Raw genomic sequence first — 23,958 nt, 5'->3', positions numbered from 1 at the left:
GCTCCTCCCACATTTTTCCCGCTCTTTTCTGAGCTTGCTTGGTGAAGATTTTGAAAGTATAGAGAGATGGTTTTCTGTAGTGGAGATATTGCAACAATTGCTCACCTAACATGGAAGCACTTACTAACTAAAGAAAAATAGAAAGAACTCCTGTTAGGTGAGCACCTGATGTTCAAATGCAACCCATCCCTAAATATTATACCATGTACTTCCAGAGTTGTTGTTTATTTCACAGAACTTCAAACTCAAAAGGTAAGCACTTACAACCATGAAGCTGTATTTCTATGAAGTTTCAAGATATCTGAAATTCAAAACTGCAATGTTCAGCCAGTTGGCCTGCATCACTGTTCTCATCCGAGGCCGTTCCTGCTATGGGCACTGTGGAAGAAGTGCCCACATTTTTATCCCTTGAAAGGCCCTCAAGGCACCAAACCATTAAGTAGCTCCTCCCACATTTTTCCCGCTCTTTTCCGAGCTTGCTTGGTGAAGATTTTGAAAGTATAGAGAGATGGTTTTCTGTAGTGGGGATAGTGCAACAATTGCTCACCTAACATAGAAGCACTTACTAACTAAAGAAAAATAGAAAGAACTCCTGTTAGGTGAACACCTGATGCTCAAATGCAATCCATCCCTAAATAGTATACCATGTACTTCCAGAGTTGTTGTTTATTTCACAGAACTTCAAACTCAAAAGGTAAGCACTTATAACCATGAAGCTGTATTTCTATGAGGTTTCAAGACATCTGAAATTCAAAACTGCAATGTTCAGCCAGTTGGCCTGCATCACTGTTGTCATCCGAGGCCGTTCCTGCTATGGGCACTGTGGAGAAGTGCCCACCTTTTTATCCCTTGAAAGGCCCTCAAGGCACCAGACCATTAAGTAGCTCCTCCCACATTTTTCCCGCTCTTTTCTGAGCTTGCTTGGTGAAGATTTTGAAAGTATAGAGAGATGGTTTTCTGTAGTGGGGATATTGCAACAATTGCTCACCTAACATGGAAGCACTTACTAACTAAAGAAAAATAGAAAGAACTCCTGTTAGGTGAACACCTGATGCTCAAATGCAATCCATCCCTAAATATTATACCATGTACTTCCAGAGTTGTTGTTTATTTCACAGAACTTCAAACTCAAAAGGTAAGCACTTACAAGCTTGAAGCTGTATTTCTATGAGGTTTCAAGACATCTGAAATTCAAAACTGCAATGTTCAGCCAAAGGGTCTGCATCCCTGTTCTTGTCTGAGGCTGTTCCTGGTATGGGCACTGTGGAAGAAGTTCTAGCCTTTTTATCCCTTGAAAGTCCCTGAAGGCACCAAACCATTAAGAAGCTCCTCCCACATTTTTAAGCACTTATAACCATGAAGCTTGCTTGTCATCCGAGGCCGTTCCTGCTATGGGCACTGTGGAGAAGTGCCCACCTTTTTATCCCTTGAAAGGCCCTCAAGGCACCAGACCATTAAGTAGCTCCTCCCACATTTTTCCCGCTCTTTTCTGAGCTTGCTTGGTGAAGATTTTGAAAGTATAGAGAGATGGTTTTCTGTAGTGGGGATATTGCAACAATTGCTCACCTAACATGGAAGCACTTACTAACTAAAGAAAAATAGAAAGAACTCCTGTTAGGTGAGCACCTGATGTTCAAATGCAATCCATCCTAAATATTATAACATACACTTCCAAAATTGCTGTTCAGTTCACAGAACTTCAACCTCAAAAGGGAAGCACTTACACATATATAAAACGCAGGTGCCAACCTTGAAGCTGTATTTCTATGAGGTTTCAAGATATCTGAAATTCAAAACTGCAATGTTCAGCCAGTTGGCCTGCATCACTGTTCTCATCCGAGGCCGTTCCTGCTATGGGCACTGTGGAAGAAGTGCCCACCTTTTTATCCCTTGAAAGGCCCTCAAGGCACCAAACCATTAAGTAGCTCCTCCCACATGTTTCCCGCTCTTTTCCGAGCTTGCTTGGTGAAGATTTTGAAAGTATAGAGAGATGGTTTTCTGTAGTGGGGATAGTGCAACAATTGCTCACCTAACATAGAAGCACTTACTAACTAAAGAAAAATAGAAAGAACTCCTGTTAGGTGAACACCTGATGCTCAAATGCAATCCATCCCTAAATAGTATACCATGTACTTCCAGAGTTGTTGTTTATTTCACAGAACTTCAAACTCAAAAGGTAAGCACTTATAACCATGAAGCTGTATTTCTATGAGGTTTCAAGACATCTGAAATTCAAAACTGCAATGTTCAGCCAGTTGGCCTGCATCACTGTTGTCATCCGAGGCCGTTCCTGCTATGGGCACTGTGGAGAAGTGCCCACCTTTTTATCCCTTGAAAGGCCCTCAAGGCACCAAACCATTAAGTAGCTCCTCCCACATTTTTCCCGCTCTTTTCTGAGCTTGCTTGGTGAAGATTTTGAAAGTATAGAGAGATGGTTTTCTGTAGTGGGGATATTGCAACAATTGCTCACCTAACATGGAAGCACTTACTAACTAAAGAAAAATAGAAAGAACTCCTGTTAGGTGAACACCTGATGCTCAAATGCAATCCATCCCTAAATATTATACCATGTACTTCCAGAGTTGTTGTTTATTTCACAGAACTTCAAACTCAAAAGGTAAGCACTTACAAGCTTGAAGCTGTATTTCTATGAGGTTTCAAGGCATCTGAAATTCAAAACTGCAATGTTCAGCCAAAGGATCTGCATCCCTGTTCTTGTCAGAGGCTGTTTCTGGTATGGGCACTGTGGAATAAGTGCTCGCCTTTTTATCCCTTGAAAGGCCCTGAAGGCACCAAACCATTAAGTAGCTCCTCCCACATTTTTCCCGCTCTTTTCTGAGCTTGCCTGGTGAAGATTTTGAAAGTATAGAGAGATGGTTTTCTGTAGTGGGGATATTGCAACAATTGCTCACCTAACATGGAAGCACTTACTAACTAAAGAAAAATAGAAAGAACTCCTGTTAGGTGAACACCTGATGCTCAAATGCAATCCATCCCTAAATATTATACCATGTACTTCCAGAGTTGTTGTTTATTTCACAGAACTTCAAACTCAAAAGGTAAGCACTTACAAGCTTGAAGCTGTATTTCTATGAGGTTTCAAGACATCTGAAATTCAAAACTGCAATGTTCAGCCAAAGGGTCTGCATCCCTGTTCTTGTCTGAGGCTGTTCCTGGTATGGGCACTGTGGAAGAAGTTCTAGCCTTTTTATCCCTTGAAAGTCCCTGAAGGCACCAAACCATTAAGAAGCTCCTCCCACATTTTTCCCGCTCTTTTCTGAGCTTGCTTGGTGAAGATTTTGAAAATAGAGAGATGGTTTTCTGTAGTGGAGATATTGCAACAATTGCTCACCTAACATGGAAGCACTTACTAACTAAAGAAAAATAGAAAGAACTCCTGTTAGGTGAGCACCTGATGTTCAAATGCAATCCATCCTAAATATTATAACATACACTTCCAAAATTGCTGTTTAGTTCACAGAACTTCAACCTCAAAAGGGAAGCACTTACACATATATAAAACGCAGGTGCCAACCTTGAAGCTGTATTTCTGTGAGGTTCCAAGACATCTGAAATTCAAAACTGCAATGTTCAGCCAGTGGGTCTGCATCCCTGTTCTTGTCTGAGGCTGGTATGGGCACTGTGGAATAAGTGCTTGCCTTTTTATCCCTTGAAAGGCCCTGAAGGCACCAAACCATTAAGTAGCTCCTCCCATATTTTTCCCGCTCTTTTCTGAGCTTGCTTGGTGAAGATTTTGAAAGTATAGAGAGATGGTTTTCTGTAGTGGGGATATTGCAACAATTGCTCACCTAACATGGAACACTTACTAACTAAAGAAAAATAGAAAGAACTCCTGTTAGGTGAACACCTGATGCTCAAATGCAATCCATCCCTAAATATTATACCAAGTACTTCCAGAGTTGTTGTTTATTTCACAGAACTTCAAACTCAAAAGGTAAGCACTTACAAGCTTGAAGCTGTATTTCAATGAGGTTTCAAGACATCTGAAATTCAAAACTGCAATGTTCAGCCAAAGGGTCTGCATCCCTGTTCTTGTCTGAGGCTGTTCCTGGTATGGGCACTGTGGAAGAAGTTCTAGCCTTTTTATCCCTTGAAAGTCCCTGAAGGCACCAAACCATTAAGAAGCTCCTCCCACATTTTTAAGCACTTATAACCATGAAGCTTGCTTGTCATCCGAGGCCGTTCCTGCTATGGGCACTGTGGAGAAGTGCCCACCTTTTTATCCCTTGAAAGGCCCTCAAGGAACCAGACCATTAAGTAGCTCCTCCCACATTTTTCCCGCTCTTTTCTGAGCTTGCTTGGTGAAGATTTTGAAAGTATAGAGAGATGGTTTTCTGTAGTGGGGATATTGCAACAATTGCTCACCTAACATGGAAGCACTTACTAACTAAAGAAAAATAGAAAGAACTCCTGTTAGGTGAGCACCTGATGTTCAAATGCAATCCATCCTAAATATTATAACATACACTTCCAAAATTGCTTTTTAGTTCACAGAACTTCAACCTCAAAAGGGAAGCACTTACACATATATAAAACGCAGGTGCCAACCTTGAAGCTGTATTTCTGTGAGGTTCCAAGACATCTGAAATTCAAAACTGCAATGTTCAGCCAGTGGGTCTGCATCCCTGTTCTTGTCTGAGGCTGGTATGGGCACTGTGGAATAAGTGCTCGCCTTTTTATCCCTTGAAAGGCCCCGAAGGCACCAAACCATTAAGTACCTCCTCCCACATTTTTCCCGCTCTTTTCTGAGCTTGCTTGGTGAAGATTTTGAAAGTATAGAGGGATGGTTTTCTGCAGTGGAGATATTGCAACAATTGCTCACCTAACATGGAAGCACTTACTAACTAAAGAAAAATAGAAAGAACTCCTGTTAGGTGAGCACCTGATGCTCAAATGCAATTATTCTCTAAATAGTATACCATGTACTTCCAGAGTTGTTGTTTATTTCACAGAACTTCAAACTCAATAGGTAAGCACTTACAAGCTTGAAGCTGTATTTCTATGAGGTTTCAAGACATCTGAAATTCAAAACTGCAATGTTCAGCCAGTTGGCCTGCATCATTGTTGTCATCCGAGGCCGTTCCTGCTATGGGCACTGTGGATAAGTGCCCACCTTTTTATCCCTTGAAAGGCCCTCAAGGCACCAGACCATTAAGTAGCTCCTCCCACATTTTTCCCGCTCTTCTCTGAGCTTGCTTGGTGAAGATTTTGAAAGTATAGAGAGATGGTTTTCTGTAGTGGGGATATTGCAACAATTGCTCACCTAACATGGAAGCACTTACTAACTAAAGAAAAATAGAAAGAACTCCTGTTAGGTGAACACCTGATGCTCAAATGCAATCCATCCCTAAATATTATACCATGTACTTCCAGAGTTGTTGTTTATTTCACAGAACTTCAAACTCAAAAGGTAAGCACTTACAAGCTTGAAGCTGTATTTCTATGAGGTTTCAAGGAATCTGAAATTCAAAACTGCAATGTTCAGCCAAAGGGTCTGCATCCCTGTTCATGTCTGAGGCTGTTACTGTTATGGGCACTGTGGAAGAAGTGCTCGCCTTTTTATCCCTTGAAAGGCCCTGAAGGCACCAAACCATTAAGAAGCTCCTCCCACATTTTTCCCGCTCTTTTCTGAGCTTGCTTGGTGAAGATTTTGAAAGTAAAGAGATGGTTTTCTGTAGTGGAGATATTGCAACAATTGCTCGCCTAACATGGAAGCACTTACTAACTAAAGAAAAATAGAAATAACTCCTGTTAGGTGAGCACCTGATGTTCAAATGCAACCCATCCCTAAATATTATACCATGTACTTCCAGAGTTGTTGTTTATTTCACAGAACTTCAAACTCAAAAGGTAAGCACTTACAACCATGAAGCTGTATTTCTATGAGGTTTCAAGATATCTGAAATTCAAAACTGCAATGTTCAGCCAGTTGGCCTGCATCACTGTTCTCATCCGAGGCCGTTCCTGCTATGGACACTGTGGAGAAGTGCCCACCTTTTTATCCCTTGAAAGGCCCTCAAGGCACCAGACCATTAAGTAGCTCCTCCCACATGTTTCCCGCTCTTTTCCGAGCTTGCTTGGTGAAGATTTTGAAAGTATAGAGAGATGGTTTTCTGTAGTGGGGATAGTGCAACAATTGCTCACCTAACATAGAAGCACTTACTAACTAAAGAAAAATAGAAAGAACTCCTGTTAGGTGAGCACCTGATGTTCAAATGCAACCCATCCCTAAATATTATACCATGTACTTCCAGAGTTGTTGTTTATTTCACAGAACTTCAAACTCAAAAGGTAAGCACTTACAACCATGAAGCTGTATTTCTATGAGGTTTCAAGATATCTGAAATTCAAAACTGCAATGTTCAGCCAGTTGGCCTGCATCACTGTTCTCATCCGAGGCCGTTCCTGCTATGGGCACTGTGGAAGAAGTGCCCACCTTTTTATCCCTTGAAAGGCCCTCAAGGCACCAAACCATTAAGTAGCTCCTCCCACATTTTTCCCGCTCTTTTCCGAGCTTGCTTGGTGAAGATTTTGAAAGTATAGAGAGATGGTTTTCTGTAGTGGGGATAGTGCAACAATTGCTCACCTAACATAGAAGCACTTACTAACTAAAGAAAAATAGAAAGAACTCCTCTTATGTGAACACCTGATGCTCAAATGCAATCCATCCCTAAATATTATACCATGTACTTCCAGAGTTGTTGTTTTTTTCACAGAACTTCAAACTCAAAAGGTAAGCACTTACAACCATGAAGCTGTATTTCTATGAGGTTTCAAGATATCTGAAATTCAAAACTGCAATGTTCAGCCAGTTGGCCTGCATCACTGTTCTCATCCAAGGCCGTTCCTGCTATGGGCACTGTGGAAGAAGTGCCCACCTTTTTATCCCTTGAAAGGCCCTCAAGGCACCAAACCATTAAGTAGCTCCTCCCACATTTTTCCCGCTCTTTTCCGAGCTTGCTTGGTGAAGATTTTGAAAGTATAGAGAGATGGTTTTCTGTAGTGGGGATATTGCAACAATTGCTCACCTAACATGGAAGCACTTACTAACTAAAGAAAAATAGAAAGAACTCCTGTTAGGTGAACACCTGATGCTCAAATGCAATCCATCCCTAAATATTATACCATGTACTTCCAGAGTTGTTGTTTATTTCACAGAACTTCAAACTCAAAAGGTAAGCACTTACAAGCTTGAAGCTGTATTTCTATGAGGTTTCAAGGCATCTGAAATTCAAAACTGCAATGTTCAGCCAAAGGGTCTGCATCCCTGTTCTTGTCAGAGGCTGTTTCAGGTATGGGCACTGTGGAATAAGTGCTCGCCTTTTTAGCCCTTGAAAGGCCCTCAAGGCACCAAACCATTAAGTAGCTCCTCCCACATTTTTCCCGCTCTTTTCCAAGCTTGCTTGGTGAAGATTTTGAAAGTATAGAGAGATGGTTTTCTGTAGTGGGGATAGTGCAACAATTGCTCACCTAACATAGAAGCACTTACTAACTAAAGAAAAATAGAAAGAACTCCTGTTAGGTGAACACCTGATGCTCAAATGCAATCCATCCCTAAATAGTATACCATGTACTTCCAGAGTTGTTGTTTATTTCACAGAACTTCAAACTCAAAAGGTAAGCACTTATAACCATGAAGCTGTATTTCTATGAGGTTTCAAGACATCTGAAATTCAAAACTGCAATGTTCAGCCAGTTGGCCTGCATCACTGTTCTCATCCGAGGCCGTTCCTGCTATGGGCACTGTGGAGAAGTGCCCACCTTTTCATCCCTTGAAAGGCCCTCAAGGCAACCAGACCATTAAGTAGCTCCTCCCACATTTTTCCTGCTCTTTTCTGAGCTTGCTTGGTGAAGATTTTGAAAGTATAGAGAGATGGTTTTCTGTAGTGGGGATATTGCAACAATTGCTCACCTAACATGGAAGCACTTACTAACTAAAGAAAAATAGAAAGAACTCCTGTTAGGTGAACACCTGATGCTCAAATGCAATCCATCCCTAAATATTATACCATGTACTTCCAGAGTTGTTGTTTATTTCACAGAACTTCAAACTCAAAAGGTAAGCACTTACAAGCTTGAAGCTGTATTTCTATGAGGTTTCAAGGCATCTGAAATTCAAAACTGCAATGTTCAGCCAAAGGGTCTGCATCCCTGTTCTTGTCAGAGGCTGTTTCTGGTATGGGCACTGTGGAATAAGTGCTCGCCTTTTTATCCCTTGAAAGGCCCTGAATGCACCAAACCATTAAGTAGCTCCTCCCACATTTTTCCCGCTCTTTTCTGAGCTTGCTTGGTGAAGATTTTGAAAGTATAGAGAGATGGTTTTCTGTTGTGGGGATATTGCAACAATTGCTCACCTAACATGGAAGCACTTACTAACTAAAGAAAAATAGAAAGAACTCCTGTTAGGTGAACACCTGATGCTCAAATGCAATCCATCCCTAAATATTATACCATGTACTTCCAGAGTTGTTGTTTATTTCACAGAACTTCAAACTCAAAAGGTAAGCACTTACAAGCTTGAAGCTGTATTTCTATGAGGTTTCAAGACATCTGAAATTCAAAACTGCAATGTTCAGCCAAAGGGTCTGCATCCCTGTTCTTGTCTGAGGCTGTTCCTGGTATGGGCACTGTGGAAGAAGTTCTAGCCTTTTTATCCCTTGAAAGTCCGTGAAGGCACCAAACCATTAAGAAGCTCCTCCCACATTTTTCCCGCTCTTTTCTGAGCTTGCTTGGTGAAGATTTTGAAAGTATAGAGAGATGGTTTTCTGTAGTGGAGATATTGCAACAATTGCTCACCTAACATGGAAGCACTTACTAACTAAAGAAAAATAGAAAGAACTCCTGTTAGGTGAGCACCTGATGTTCAAATGCAACCCATCCCTAAATATTATACCATGTACTTCCAGAGTTGTTGTTTATTTCACAGAACTTCAAACTCAAAAGGTAAGCACTTACAACCATGAAGCTGTATTTCTATGAGGTTTCAAGATATCTGAAATTCAAAACTGCAATGTTCAGCCAGTTGGCCTGCATCACTGTTCTCATCCGAGGCCGTTCCTGCTATGGGCACTGTGGAAGAAGTGCCCACATTTTTATCCCTTGAAAGGCCCTCAAGGCACCAAACCATTAAGTAGCTCCTCCCACATTTTTCCCGCTCTTTTCCGAGCTTGCTTGGTGAAGATTTTGAAAGTATAGAGAGATGGTTTTCTGTAGTGGGGATAGTGCAACAATTGCTCACCTAACATAGAAGCACTTACTAACTAAAGAAAAATAGAAAGAACTCCTGTTAGGTGAACACCTGATGCTCAAATGCAATCCATCCCTAAATAGTATACCATGTACTTCCAGAGTTGTTGTTTATTTCACAGAACTTCAAACTCAAAAGGTAAGCACTTATAACCATGAAGCTGTATTTCTATGAGGTTTCAAGACATCTGAAATTCAAAACTGCAATGTTCAGCCAGTTGGCCTGCATCACTGTTGTCATCCGAGGCCGTTCCTGCTATGGGCACTGTGGAGAAGTGCCCACCTTTTTATCCCTTGAAAGGCCCTCAAGGCACCAGACCATTAAGTAGCTCCTCCCACATTTTTCCCGCTCTTTTCTGAGCTTGCTTGGTGAAGATTTTGAAAGTATAGAGAGATGGTTTTCTGTAGTGGGGATATTGCAACAATTGCTCACCTAACATGGAAGCACTTACTAACTAAAGAAAAATAGAAAGAACTCCTGTTAGGTGAACACCTGATGCTCAAATGCAATCCATCCCTAAATATTATACCATGTACTTCCAGAGTTGTTGTTTATTTCACAGAACTTCAAACTCAAAAGGTAAGCACTTACAAGCTTGAAGCTGTATTTCTATGAGGTTTCAAGACATCTGAAATTCAAAACTGCAATGTTCAGCCAAAGGGTCTGCATCCCTGTTCTTGTCTGAGGCTGCTCCTGGTATGGGCACTGTGGAAGAAGTTCTAGCCTTTTTATCCCTTGAAAGTCCCTGAAGGCACCAAACCATTAAGAAGCTCCTCCCACATTTTTAAGCACTTATAACCATGAAGCTTGCTTGTCATCCGAGGCCGTTCCTGCTATGGGCACTGTGGAGAAGTGCCCACCTTTTTATCCCTTGAAAGGCCCTCAAGGCACCAGACCATTAAGTAGCTCCTCCCACATTTTTCCCGCTCTTTTCTGAGCTTGCTTGGTGAAGATTTTGAAAGTATAGAGAGATGGTTTTCTGTAGTGGGGATATTGCAACAATTGCTCACCTAACATGGAAGCACTTACTAACTAAAGAAAAATAGAAAGAACTCCTGTTAGGTGAGCACCTGATGTTCAAATGCAATCCATCCTAAATATTATAACATACACTTCCAAAATTGCTGTTCAGTTCACAGAACTTCAACCTCAAAAGGGAAGCACTTACACATATATAAAACGCAGGTGCCAACCTTGAAGCTGTATTTCTATGAGGTTTCAAGATATCTGAAATTCAAAACTGCAATGTTCAGCCAGTTGGCCTGCATCACTGTTCTCATCCGAGGCCGTTCCTGCTATGGGCACTGTGGAAGAAGTGCCCACCTTTTTATCCCTTGAAAGGCCCTCAAGGCACCAAACCATTAAGTAGCTCCTCCCACATGTTTCCCGCTCTTTTCCGAGCTTGCTTGGTGAAGATTTTGAAAGTATAGAGAGATGGTTTTCTGTAGTGGGGATAGTGCAACAATTGCTCACCTAACATAGAAGCACTTACTAACTAAAGAAAAATAGAAAGAACTCCTGTTAGGTGAACACCTGATGCTCAAATGCAATCCATCCCTAAATAGTATACCATGTACTTCCAGAGTTGTTGTTTATTTCACAGAACTTCAAACTCAAAAGGTAAGCACTTATAACCATGAAGCTGTATTTCTATGAGGTTTCAAGACATCTGAAATTCAAAACTGCAATGTTCAGCCAGTTGGCCTGCATCACTGTTGTCATCCGAGGCCGTTCCTGCTATGGGCACTGTGGAGAAGTGCCCACCTTTTTATCCCTTGAAAGGCCCTCAAGGCACCAAACCATTAAGTAGCTCCTCCCACATTTTTCCCGCTCTTTTCTGAGCTTGCTTGGTGAAGATTTTGAAAGTATAGAGAGATGGTTTTCTGTAGTGGGGATATTGCAACACTTGCTCACCTAACATGGAAGCACTTACTAACTAAAGAAAAATAGAAAGAACTCCTGTTAGGTGAACACCTGATGCTCAAATGCAATCCATCCCTAAATATTATACCATGTACTTCCAGAGTTGTTGTTTATTTCACAGAACTTCAAACTCAAAAGGTAAGCACTTACAAGCTTGAAGCTGTATTTCTATGAGGTTTCAAGGCATCTGAAATTCAAAACTGCAATGTTCAGCCAAAGGATCTGCATCCCTGTTCTTGTCAGAGGCTGTTTCTGGTATGGGCACTGTGGAATAAGTGCTCGCCTTTTTATCCCTTGAAAGGCCCTGAAGGCACCAAACCATTAAGTAGCTCCTCCCACATTTTTCCCGCTCTTTTCTGAGCTTGCCTGGTGAAGATTTTGAAAGTATAGAGAGATGGTTTTCTGTAGTGGGGATATTGCAACAATTGCTCACCTAACATGGAAGCACTTACTAACTAAAGAAAAATAGAAAGAACTCCTGTTAGGTGAACACCTGATGCTCAAATGCAATCCATCCCTAAATATTATACCATGTACTTCCAGAGTTGTTGTTTATTTCACAGAACTTCAAACTCAAAAGGTAAGCACTTACAAGCTTGAAGCTGTATTTCTATGAGGTTTCAAGACATCTGAAATTCAAAACTGCAATGTTCAGCCAAAGGGTCTGCATCCCTGTTCTTGTCTGAGGCTGTTCCTGGTATGGGCACTGTGGAAGAAGTTCTAGCCTTTTTATCCCTTGAAAGTCCCTGAAGGCACCAAACCATTAAGAAGCTCCTCCCACATTTTTCCCGCTCTTTTCTGAGCTTGCTTGGTGAAGATTTTGAAAGTATAGAGAGATGGTTTTCTGTAGTGGAGATATTGCAACAATTGCTCACCTAACATGGAAGCACTTACTAACTAAAGAAAAATAGAAAGAACTCCTGTTAGGTGAGCACCTGATGTTCAAATGCAATCCATCCTAAATATTATAACATACACTTCCAAAATTGCTGTTTAGTTCACAGAACTTCAAACTCAAAAGGTAAGCACTTACAACCATGAAGCTGTATTTCTATGAGGTTTCAAGATATCTGAAATTCAAAACTGCAATGTTCAGCCAGTTGGCCTGCATCACTGTTCTCATCCGAGGCCGTTCCTGCTATGGGCACTGTGGAAGAAGTGCCCACATTTTTATCCCTTGAAAGGCCCTCAAGGCACCAAACCATTAAGTAGCTCCTCCCACATTTTTCCCGCTCTTTTCCGAGCTTGCTTGGTGAAGATTTTGAAAGTATAGAGAGATGGTTTTCTGTAGTGGGGATAGTGCAACAATTGCTCACCTAACTTAGAAGCACTTACTAACTAAAGAAAAATAGAAAGAACTCCTGTTAGGTGAACACCTGATGCTCAAATGCAATCCATCCCTAAATAGTATACCATGTACTTCCAGAGTTGTTGTTTATTTCACAGAACTTCAAACTCAAAAGGTAAGCACTTATAACCATGAAGCTGTATTTCTATGAGGTTTCAAGACATCTGAAATTCAAAACTGCAATGTTCAGCCAGTTGGCCTGCATCACTGTTGTCATCCGAGGCCGTTCCTGCTATGGGCACTGTGGAGAAGTGCCCACCTTTTTATCCCTTGAAAGGCCCTCAAGGCACCAGACCATTAAGTAGCTCCTCCCACATTTTTCCCGCTCTTTTCTGAGCTTGCTTGGTGAAGATTTTGAAAGTATAGAGAGATGGTTTTCTGTAGTGGGGATATTGCAACAATTGCTCACCTAACATGGAAGCACTTACTAACTAAAGAAAAATAGAAAGAACTCCTGTTAGGTGAACACCTGATGCTCAAATGCAATCCATCCCTAAATATTATACCATGTACTTCCAGAGTTGTTGTTTATTTCACAGAACTTCAAACTCAAAAGGTAAGCACTTACAAGCTTGAAGCTGTATTTCTATGAGGTTTCAAGACATCTGAAATTCAAAACTGCAATGTTCAGCCAAAGGGTCTGCATCCCTGTTCTTGTCTGAGGCTGTTCCTGGTATGGGCACTGTGGAAGAAGTTCTAGCCTTTTTATCCCTTGAAAGTCCCTGAAGGCACCAAACCATTAAGAAGCTCCTCCCACATTTTTAAGCACTTATAACCATGAAGCTTGCTTGTCATCCGAGGCCGTTCCTGCTATGGGCACTGTGGAGAAGTGCCCACCTTTTTATCCCTTGAAAGGCCCTCAAGGCACCAGACCATTAAGTAGCTCCTCCCACATTTTTCCCGCTCTTTTCTGAGCTTGCTTGGTGAAGATTTTGAAAGTATAGAGAGATGGTTTTCTGTAGTGGGGATATTGCAACAATTGCTCACCTAACATGGAAGCACTTACTAACTAAAGAAAAATAGAAAGAACTCCTGTTAGGTGAGCACCTGATGTTCAAATGCAATCCATCCTAAATATTATAACATACACTTCCAAAATTGCTGTTCAGTTCACAGAACTTCAACCTCAAAAGGGAAGCACTTACACATATATAAAACGCAGGTGCCAACCTTGAAGCTGTATTTCTATGAGGTTTCAAGATATCTGAAATTCAAAACTGCAATGTTCAGCCAGTTGGCCTGCATCACTGTTCTCATCCGAGGCCGTTCCTGCTATGGGCACTGTGGAAGAAGTGCCCACCTTTTTATCCCTTGAAAGGCCCTCAAGGCACCAAACCATTAAGTAGCTCCTCCCACATGTTTCCCGCTCTTTTCCGAGCTTGCTTGGTGAAGATTTTGAAAGTATAGAGAGATGGTTTTCTGTAGTGGGGATAGTGCAACAATTGCTCACCTAACATAGAAGCACTTACTAACTAAAGAAAAATAGAAAGAACTCCTGTTAGGTGAACACCTGATGCTCAAATGCAATCCATCCCTAAATAGTATACCATGTACTTCCAGAGTTGTTGTTTATTTCACAGAACTTCAAACTCAAAAGGTAAGCACTTATAACCATGAAGCTGTATTTCTATGAGGTTTCAAGACATCTGAAATTCAAAACTGCAATGTTCAGCCAGTTGGCCTGCATCACTGTTGTCATCCGAGGCCGTTCCTGCTATGGGCACTGTGGAGAAGTGCCCACCTTTTTATCCCTTGAAAGGCCCTCAAGGCACCAAACCATTAAGTAGCTCCTCCCACATTTTTCCCGCTCTTTTCTGAGCTTGCTTGGTGAAGATTTTGAAAGTATAGAGAGATGGTTTTCTGTAGTGGGGATATTGCAACACTTGCTCACCTAACATGGAAGCACTTACTAACTAAAGAAAAATAGAAAGAACTCCTGTTAGGTGAACACCTGATGCTCAAATGCAATCCATCCCTAAATATTATACCATGTACTTCCAGAGTTGTTGTTTATTTCACAGAACTTCAAACTCAAAAGGTAAGCACTTACAAGCTTGAAGCTGTATTTCTATGAGGTTTCAAGGCATCTGAAATTCAAAACTGCAATGTTCAGCCAAAGGATCTGCATCCCTGTTCTTGTCAGAGGCTGTTTCTGGTATGGGCACTGTGGAATAAGTGCTCGCCTTTTTATCCCTTGAAAGGCCCTGAAGGCACCAAACCATTAAGTAGCTCCTCCCACATTTTTCCCGCTCTTTTCTGAGCTTGCCTGGTGAAGATTTTGAAAGTATAGAGAGATGGTTTTCTGTAGTGGGGATATTGCAACAATTGCTCACCTAACATGGAAGCACTTACTAACTAAAGAAAAATAGAAAGAACTCCTGTTAGGTGAACACCTGATGCTCAAATGCAATCCATCCCTAAATATTATACCATGTACTTCCAGAGTTGTTGTTTATTTCACAGAACTTCAAACTCAAAAGGTAAGCACTTACAAGCTTGAAGCTGTATTTCTATGAGGTTTCAAGACATCTGAAATTCAAAACTGCAATGTTCAGCCAAAGGGTCTGCATCCCTGTTCTTGTCTGAGGCTGTTCCTGGTATGGGCACTGTGGAAGAAGTTCTAGCCTTTTTATCCCTTGAAAGTCCCTGAAGGCACCAAACCATTAAGAAGCTCCTCCCACATTTTTCCCGCTCTTTTCTGAGCTTGCTTGGTGAAGATTTTGAAAGTATAGAGAGATGGTTTTCTGTAGTGGAGATATTGCAACAATTGCTCACCTAACATGGAAGCACTTACTAACTAAAGAAAAATAGAAAGAACTCCTGTTAGGTGAGCACCTGATGTTCAAATGCAATCCATCCTAAATATTATAACATACACTTCCAAAATTGCTGTTTAGTTCACAGAACTTCAACCTCAAAAGGGAAGCACTTACACATATATAAAACGCAGGTGCCAACCTTGAAGCTGTATTTCTGTGAGGTTCCAAGACATCTGAAATTCAAAACTGCAATGTTCAGCCAGTGGGTCTGCATCCCTGTTCTTGTCTGAGGCTGGTATGGGCACTGTGGAATAAGTGCTCGCCTTTTTATCCCTTGAAAGGCCCTGAAGGCACCAAACCATTAAGTAGCTCCTCCCACATTTTTCCCGCTCTTTTCTGAGCTTGCTTGGTGAAGATTTTGAAAGTATAGAGAGATGGTTTTCTGTAGTGGGGATATTGCAACAATTGCTCACCTAACATGGAACACTTACTAACTAAAGAAAAATAGAAAGAACTCCTGTTAGGTGAACACCTGATGCTCAAATGCAATCCATCCCTAAATATTATACCAAGTACTTCCAGAGTTGTTGTTTATTTCACAGAACTTCAAACTCAAAAGGTAAGCACTTACAAGCTTGAAGCTGTATTTCAATGAGGTTTCAAGACATCTGAAATTCAAAACTGCAATGTTCAGCCAAAGGGTCTGCATCCCTGTTCTTGTCTGAGGCTGTTCCTGGTATGGGCACTGTGGAAGAAGTTCTAGCCTTTTTATCCCTTGAAAGTCCCTGAAGGCACCAAACCATTAAGAAGCTCCTCCCACATTTTTAAGCACTTATAACCATGAAGCTTGCTTGTCATCCGAGGCCGTTCCTGCTATGGGCACTGTGGAGAAGTGCCCACCTTTTTATCCCTTGAAAGGCCCTCAAGGAACCAGACCATTAAGTAGCTCCTCCCACATTTTTCCCGCTCTTTTCTGAGCTTGCTTGGTGAAGATTTTGAAAGTATAGAGAGATGGTTTTCTGTAGTGGGGATATTGCAACAATTGCTCACCTAACATGGAAGCACTTACTAACTAAAGAAAAATAGAAAGAACTCCTGTTAGGTGAGCACCTGATGTTCAAATGCAATCCATCCTAAATATTATAACATACACTTCCAAAATTGCTGTTTAGTTCACAGAACTTCAACCTCAAAAGGGAAGCACTTACACATATATAAAACGCAGGTGCCAACCTTGAAGCTGTATTTCTGTGAGGTTCCAAGACATCTGAAATTCAAAACTGCAATGTTCAGCCAGTGGGTCTGCATCCCTGTTCTTGTCTGAGGCTGGTATGGGCACTGTGGAATAAGTGCTCGCCTTTTTATCCCTTGAAAGGCCCCGAAGGCACCAAACCATTAAGTACCTCCTCCCACATTTTTCCCGCTCTTTTCTGAGCTTGCTTGGTGAAGATTTTGAAAGTATAGAGGGATGGTTTTCTGCAGTGGAGATATTGCAACAATTGCTCACCTAACATGGAAGCACTTACTAACTAAAGAAAAATAGAAAGAACTCCTGTTAGGTGAGCACCTGATGCTCAAATGCAATTATTCTCTAAATAGTATACCATGTACTTCCAGAGTTGTTGTTTATTTCACAGAACTTCAAACTCAATAGGTAAGCACTTACAAGCTTGAAGCTGTATTTCTATGAGGTTTCAAGACATCTGAAATTCAAAACTGCAATGTTCAGCCAGTTGGCCTGCATCATTGTTGTCATCCGAGGCCGTTCCTGCTATGGGCACTGTGGATAAGTGCCCACCTTTTTATCCCTTGAAAGGCCCTCAAGGCACCAGACCATTAAGTAGCTCCTCCCACATTTTTCCCGCTCTTTTCTGAGCTTGCTTGGTGAAGATTTTGAAAGTATAGAGAGATGGTTTTCTGTAGTGGGGATATTGCAACAATTGCTCACCTAACATGGAAGCACTTACTAACTAAAGAAAAATAGAAAGAACTCCTGTTAGGTGAACACCTGATGCTCAAATGCAATCCATCCCTAAATATTATACCATGTACTTCCAGAGTTGTTGTTTATTTCACAGAACTTCAAACTCAAAAGGTAAGCACTTACAAGCTTGAAGCTGTATTTCTATGAGGTTTCAAGGAATCTGAAATTCAAAACTGCAATGTTCAGCCAAAGGGTCTGCATCCCTGTTCATGTCTGAGGCTGTTACTGTTATGGGCACTGTGGAAGAAGTGCTCGCCTTTTTATCCCTTGAAAGGCCCTGAAGGCACCAAACCATTAAGAAGCTCCTCCCACATTTTTCCCGCTCTTTTCTGAGCTTGCTTGGTGAAGATTTTGAAAGTAAAGAGATGGTTTTCTGTAGTGGAGATATTGCAACAATTGCTCGCCTAACATGGAAGCACTTACTAACTAAAGAAAAATAGAAATAACTCCTGTTAGGTGAGCACCTGATGTTCAAATGCAACCCATCCCTAAATATTATACCATGTACTTCCAGAGTTGTTGTTTATTTCACAGAACTTCAAACTCAAAAGGTAAGCACTTACAACCATGAAGCTGTATTTCTATGAGGTTTCAAGATATCTGAAATTCAAAACTGCAATGTTCAGCCAGTTGGCCTGCATCACTGTTCTCATCCGAGGCCGTTCCTGCTATGGACACTGTGGAAGAAGTGCCCACCTTTTTATCCCTTGAAAGGCCCTCAAGGCACCAGACCATTAAGTAGCTCCTCCCACATTTTTCCCGCTCTTTTCTGAGCTTGCTTGGTGAAGATTTTGAAAGTATAGAGAGATGGTTTTCTGTAGTGGGGATATTGCAACAATTGCTCACCTAACATAGAAGCACTTACTAACTAAAGAAAAATAGAAAGAACTCCTGTTAGGTGAACACCTGATGCTCAAATGCAATCCATCCCTAAATATTATACCATGTACTTCCAGAGTTGTTGTTTATTTCACAGAACTTCAAACTCAAAAGGTAAGCACTTACAAGCTTGAAGCTGTATTTCTATGAGGTTTCAAGGCATCTGAAATTCAAAACTGCAATGTTCAGCCAAAGGGTCTGCATCCCTGTTCTTGTCAGAGGCTGTTTCAGGTATGGGCACTGTGGAATAAGTGCTCGCCTTTTTAGCCCTTGAAAGGCCCTCAAGGCACCAAACCATTAAGTAGCTCCTCCCACATTTTTCCCGCTCTTTTCCAAGCTTGCCTGGTGAAGATTTTGAAAGTATAGAGAGATGGTTTTCTGTAGTGGGGATAGTGCAACAATTGCTCACCTAACATAGAAGCACTTACTAACTAAAGAAAAATAGAAAGAACTCCTGTTAGGTGAACACCTGATGCTCAAATGCAATCCATCCCTAAATAGTATACCATGTACTTCCAGAGTTGTTGTTTATTTCACAGAACTTCAAACTCAAAAGGTAAGCACTTATAACCATGAAGCTGTATTTCTATGAGGTTTCAAGACATCTGAAATTCAAAACTGCAATGTTCAGCCAGTTGGCCTGCATCACTGTTGTCATCCGAGGCCGTTCCTGCTATGGGCACTGTGGAGAAGTGCCCACCTTTTTATCCCTTGAAAGGCCCTTAAGGCACCAGACCATTAAGTAGCTCCTCCTACATTTTTCACGCTCTTTTCTGAGCTTGCTTGGTGAAGATTTTGAAAGTATAGAGAGATGGTTTTCTGTAGTGGGGATATTGCAACAATTGCTCACCTAACATGGAAGCACTTACTAACTAAAGAAAAATAGAAAGAACTCCTGTTAGGTGAACACCTGATGCTCAAATGCAATCCATCCCTAAATATTATACCATGTACTTCCAGAGTTGTTGTTTATTTCACAGAACTTCAAACTCAAAAGGTAAGCACTTACAAGCTTGAAGCTGTATTTCTATGAGGTTTCAAGGCATCTGAAATTCAAAACTGCAATGTTCAGCCAAAGGGTCTGCATCCCTGTTCTTGTCAGAGGCTGTTTCTGGTATGGGCACTGTGGAATAAGTGCTCGCCTTTTTATCCCTTGAAAGGCCCTGAATGCACCAAACCATTAAGTAGCTCCTCCCACATTTTTCCCGCTCTTTTCTGAGCTTGCTTGGTGAAGATTTTGAAAGTATAGAGAGATGGTTTTCTGTTGTGGGGATATTGCAACAATTGCTCACCTAACATGGAAGCACTTACTAACTAAAGAAAAATAGAAAGAACTCCTGTTAGGTGAACACCTGATGCTCAAATGCAATCCATCCCTAAATATTATACCATGTACTTCCAGAGTTGTTGTTTATTTCACAGAACTTCAAACTCAAAAGGTAAGCACTTACAAGCTTGAAGCTGTATTTCTATGAGGTTTCAAGACATCTGAAATTCAAAACTGCAATGTTCAGCCAAAGGGTCTGCATCCCTGTTCTTGTCTGAGGCTGTTCCTGGTATGGGCACTGTGGAAGAAGTTCTAGCCTTTTTATCCCTTGAAAGTCCGTGAAGGCACCAAACCATTAAGAAGCTCCTCCCACATTTTTCCCGCTCTTTTCTGAGCTTGCTTGGTGAAGATTTTGAAAGTATAGAGAGATGGTTTTCTGTAGTGGAGATATTGCAACAATTGCTCACCTAACATGGAAGCACTTACTAACTAAAGAAAAATAGAAAGAACTCCTGTTAGGTGAGCACCTGATGTTCAAATGCAACCCATCCCTAAATATTATACCATGTACTTCCAGAGTTGTTGTTTATTTCACAGAACTTCAAACTCAAAAGGTAAGCACTTACAACCATGAAGCTGTATTTCTATGAGGTTTCAAGATATCTGAAATTCAAAACTGCAATGTTCAGCCAGTTGGCCTGCATCACTGTTCTCATCCGAGGCCGTTCCTGCTATGGGCACTGTGGAAGAAGTGCCCACATTTTTATCCCTTGAAAGGCCCTCAAGGCACCAAACCATTAAGTAGCTCCTCCCACATTTTTCCCGCTCTTTTCCGAGCTTGCTTGGTGAAGATTTTGAAAGTATAGAGAGATGGTTTTCTGTAGTGGGGATAGTGCAACAATTGCTCACCTAACATAGAAGCACTTACTAACTAAAGAAAAATAGAAAGAACTCCTGTTAGGTGAACACCTGATGCTCAAATGCAATCCATCCCTAAATAGTATACCATGTACTTCCAGAGTTGTTGTTTATTTCACAGAACTTCAAACTCAAAAGGTAAGCACTTATAACCATGAAGCTGTATTTCTATGAGGTTTCAAGACATCTGAAATTCAAAACTGCAATGTTCAGCCAGTTGGCCTGCATCACTGTTGTCATCCGAGGCCGTTCCTGCTATGGGCACTGTGGAGAAGTGCCCACCTTTTTATCCCTTGAAAGGCCCTCAAGGCACCAGACCATTAAGTAGCTCCTCCCACATTTTTCCCGCTCTTTTCTGAGCTTGCTTGGTGAAGATTTTGAAAGTATAGAGAGATGGTTTTCTGTAGTGGGGATATTGCAACAATTGCTCACCTAACATGGAAGCACTTACTAACTAAAGAAAAATAGAAAGAACTCCTGTTAGGTGAACACCTGATGCTCAAATGCAATCCATCCCTAAATATTATACCATGTACTTCCAGAGTTGTTGTTTATTTCACAGAACTTCAAACTCAAAAGGTAAGCACTTACAAGCTTGAAGCTGTATTTCTATGAGGTTTCAAGACATCTGAAATTCAAAACTGCAATGTTCAGCCAAAGGGTCTGCATCCCTGTTCTTGTCTGAGGCTGTTCCTGGTATGGGCACTGTGGAAGAAGTTCTAGCCTTTTTATCCCTTGAAAGTCCCTGAAGGCACCAAACCATTAAGAAGCTCCTCCCACATTTTTAAGCACTTATAACCATGAAGCTTGCTTGTCATCCGAGGCCGTTCCTGCTATGGGCACTGTGGAGAAGTGCCCACCTTTTTATCCCTTGAAAGGCCCTCAAGGCACCAGACCATTAAGTAGCTCCTCCCACATTTTTCCCGCTCTTTTCTGAGCTTGCTTGGTGAAGATTTTGAAAGTATAGAGAGATGGTTTTCTGTAGTGGGGATATTGCAACAATTGCTCACCTAACATGGAAGCACTTACTAACTAAAGAAAAATAGAAAGAACTCCTGTTAGGTGAGCACCTGATGTTCAAATGCAACCCATCCCTAAATATTATACCATGTACTTCCAGAGTTGTTGTTTATTTCACAGAACTTCAAACTCAAAAGGTAAGCACTTACAACCATGAAGCTGTATTTCTATGAGGTTTCAAGATATCTGAAATTCAAAACTGCAATGTTCAGCCAGTTGGCCTGCATCACTGTTCTCATCCGAGGCCGTTCCTGCTATGGGCACTGTGGAAGAAGTGCCCACATTTTTATCCCTTGAAAGGCCCTCAAGGCACCAAACCATTAAGTAGCTCCTCCCACATTTTTCCCGCTCTTTTCCGAGCTTGCTTGGTGAAGATTTTGAAAGTATAGAGAGATGGTTTTCTGTAGTGGGGATAGTGCAACAATTGCTCACCTAACATAGAAGCACTTACTAACTAAAGAAAAATAGAAAGAACTCCTGTTAGGTGAACACCTGATGCTCAAATGCAATCCATCCCTAAATAGTATACCATGTACTTCCAGAGTTGTTGTTTATTTCACAGAACTTCAAACTCAAAAGGTAAGCACTTATAACCATGAAGCTGTATTTCTATGAGGTTTCAAGACATCTGAAATTCAAAACTGCAATGTTCAGCCAGTTGGCCTGCATCACTGTTGTCATCCGAGGCCGTTCCTGCTATGGGCACTGTGGAGAAGTGCCCACCTTTTTATCCCTTGAAAGGCCCTCAAGGCACCAGACCATTAAGTAGCTCCTCCCACATTTTTCCCGCTCTTTTCTGAGCTTGCTTGGTGAAGATTTTGAAAGTATAGAGAGATGGTTTTCTGTAGTGGGGATATTGCAACAATTGCTCACCTAACATGGAAGCACTTACTAACTAAAGAAAAATAGAAAGAACTCCTGTTAGGTGAACACCTGATGCTCAAATGCAATCCATCCCTAAATATTATACCATGTACTTCCAGAGTTGTTGTTTATTTCACAGAACTTCAAACTCAAAAGGTAAGCACTTACAAGCTTGAAGCTGTATTTCTATGAGGTTTCAAGACATCTGAAATTCAAAACTGCAATGTTCAGCCAAAGGGTCTGCATCCCTGTTCTTGTCTGAGGCTGTTCCTGGTATGGGCACTGTGGAAGAAGTTCTAGCCTTTTTATCCCTTGAAAGTCCCTGAAGGCACCAAACCATTAAGAAGCTCCTCCCACATTTTTAAGCACTTATAACCATGAAGCTTGCTTGTCATCCGAGGCCGTTCCTGCTATGGGCACTGTGGAGAAGTGCCCACCTTTTTATCCCTTGAAAGGCCCTCAAGGCACCAGACCATTAAGTAGCTCCTCCCACATTTTTCCCGCTCTTTTCTGAGCTTGCTTGGTGAAGATTTTGAAAGTATAGAGAGATGGTTTTCTGTAGTGGGGATATTGCAACAATTGCTCACCTAACATGGAAGCACTTACTAACTAAAGAAAAATAGAAAGAACTCCTGTTAGGTGAGCACCTGATGTTCAAATGCAATCCATCCTAAATATTATAACATACACTTCCAAAATTGCTGTTCAGTTCACAGAACTTCAACCTCAAAAGGGAAGCACTTACACATATATAAAACACAGGTGCCAACCTTGAAGCTGTATTTCTATGAGGTTTCAAGATATCTGAAATTCAAAACTGCAATGTTCAGCCAGTTGGCCTGCATCACTGTTCTCATCCGAGGCCGTTCCTGCTATGGGCACTGTGGAAGAAGTGCCCACCTTTTTATCCCTTGAAAGGCCCTCAAGGCACCAAACCATTAAGTAGCTCCTCCCACATGTTTCCCGCTCTTTTCCGAGCTTGCTTGGTGAAGATTTTGAAAGTATAGAGAGATGGTTTTCTGTAGTGGGGATAGTGCAACAATTGCTCACCTAACATAGAAGCACTTACTAACTAAAGAAAAATAGAAAGAACTCCTGTTAGGTGAACACCTGATGCTCAAATGCAATCCATCCCTAAATAGTATACCATGTACTTCCAGAGTTGTTGTTTATTTCACAGAACTTCAAACTCAAAAGGTAAGCACTTATAACCATGAAGCTGTATTTCTATGAGGTTTCAAGACATCTGAAATTCAAAACTGCAATGTTCAGCCAGTTGGCCTGCATCACTGTTGTCATCCGAGGCCGTTCCTGCTATGGGCACTGTGGAGAAGTGCCCACCTTTTTATCCCTTGAAAGGCCCTCAAGGCACCAAACCATTAAGTAGCTCCTCCCACATTTTTCCCGCTCTTTTCTGAGCTTGCTTGGTGAAGATTTTGAAAGTATAGAGAGATGGTTTTCTGTAGTGGGGATATTGCAACAATTGCTCACCTAACATGGAAGCACTTACTAACTAAAGAAAAATAGAAAGAACTCCTGTTAGGTGAACACCTGATGCTCAAATGCAATCCATCCCTAAATATTATACCATGTACTTCCAGAGTTGTTGTTTATTTCACAGAACTTCAAACTCAAAAGGTAAGCACTTACAAGCTTGAAGCTGTATTTCTATGAGGTTTCAAGGCATCTGAAATTCAAAACTGCAATGTTCAGCCAAAGGATCTGCAT

The sequence above is a fragment of the Ambystoma mexicanum genome, chromosome 7q (genome assembly GCF_040938575.1).
Source record: "Ambystoma mexicanum isolate Mex_15411 chromosome 7q, UKY_AmexF1_1, whole genome shotgun sequence".
NCBI classification, from domain to species: Eukaryota; Metazoa; Chordata; class Amphibia; order Caudata; family Ambystomatidae; genus Ambystoma; species Ambystoma mexicanum.
The sequence above is the reverse complement of the archived record's forward strand: the minus strand, read 5'-3'. Positions refer to the sequence as shown.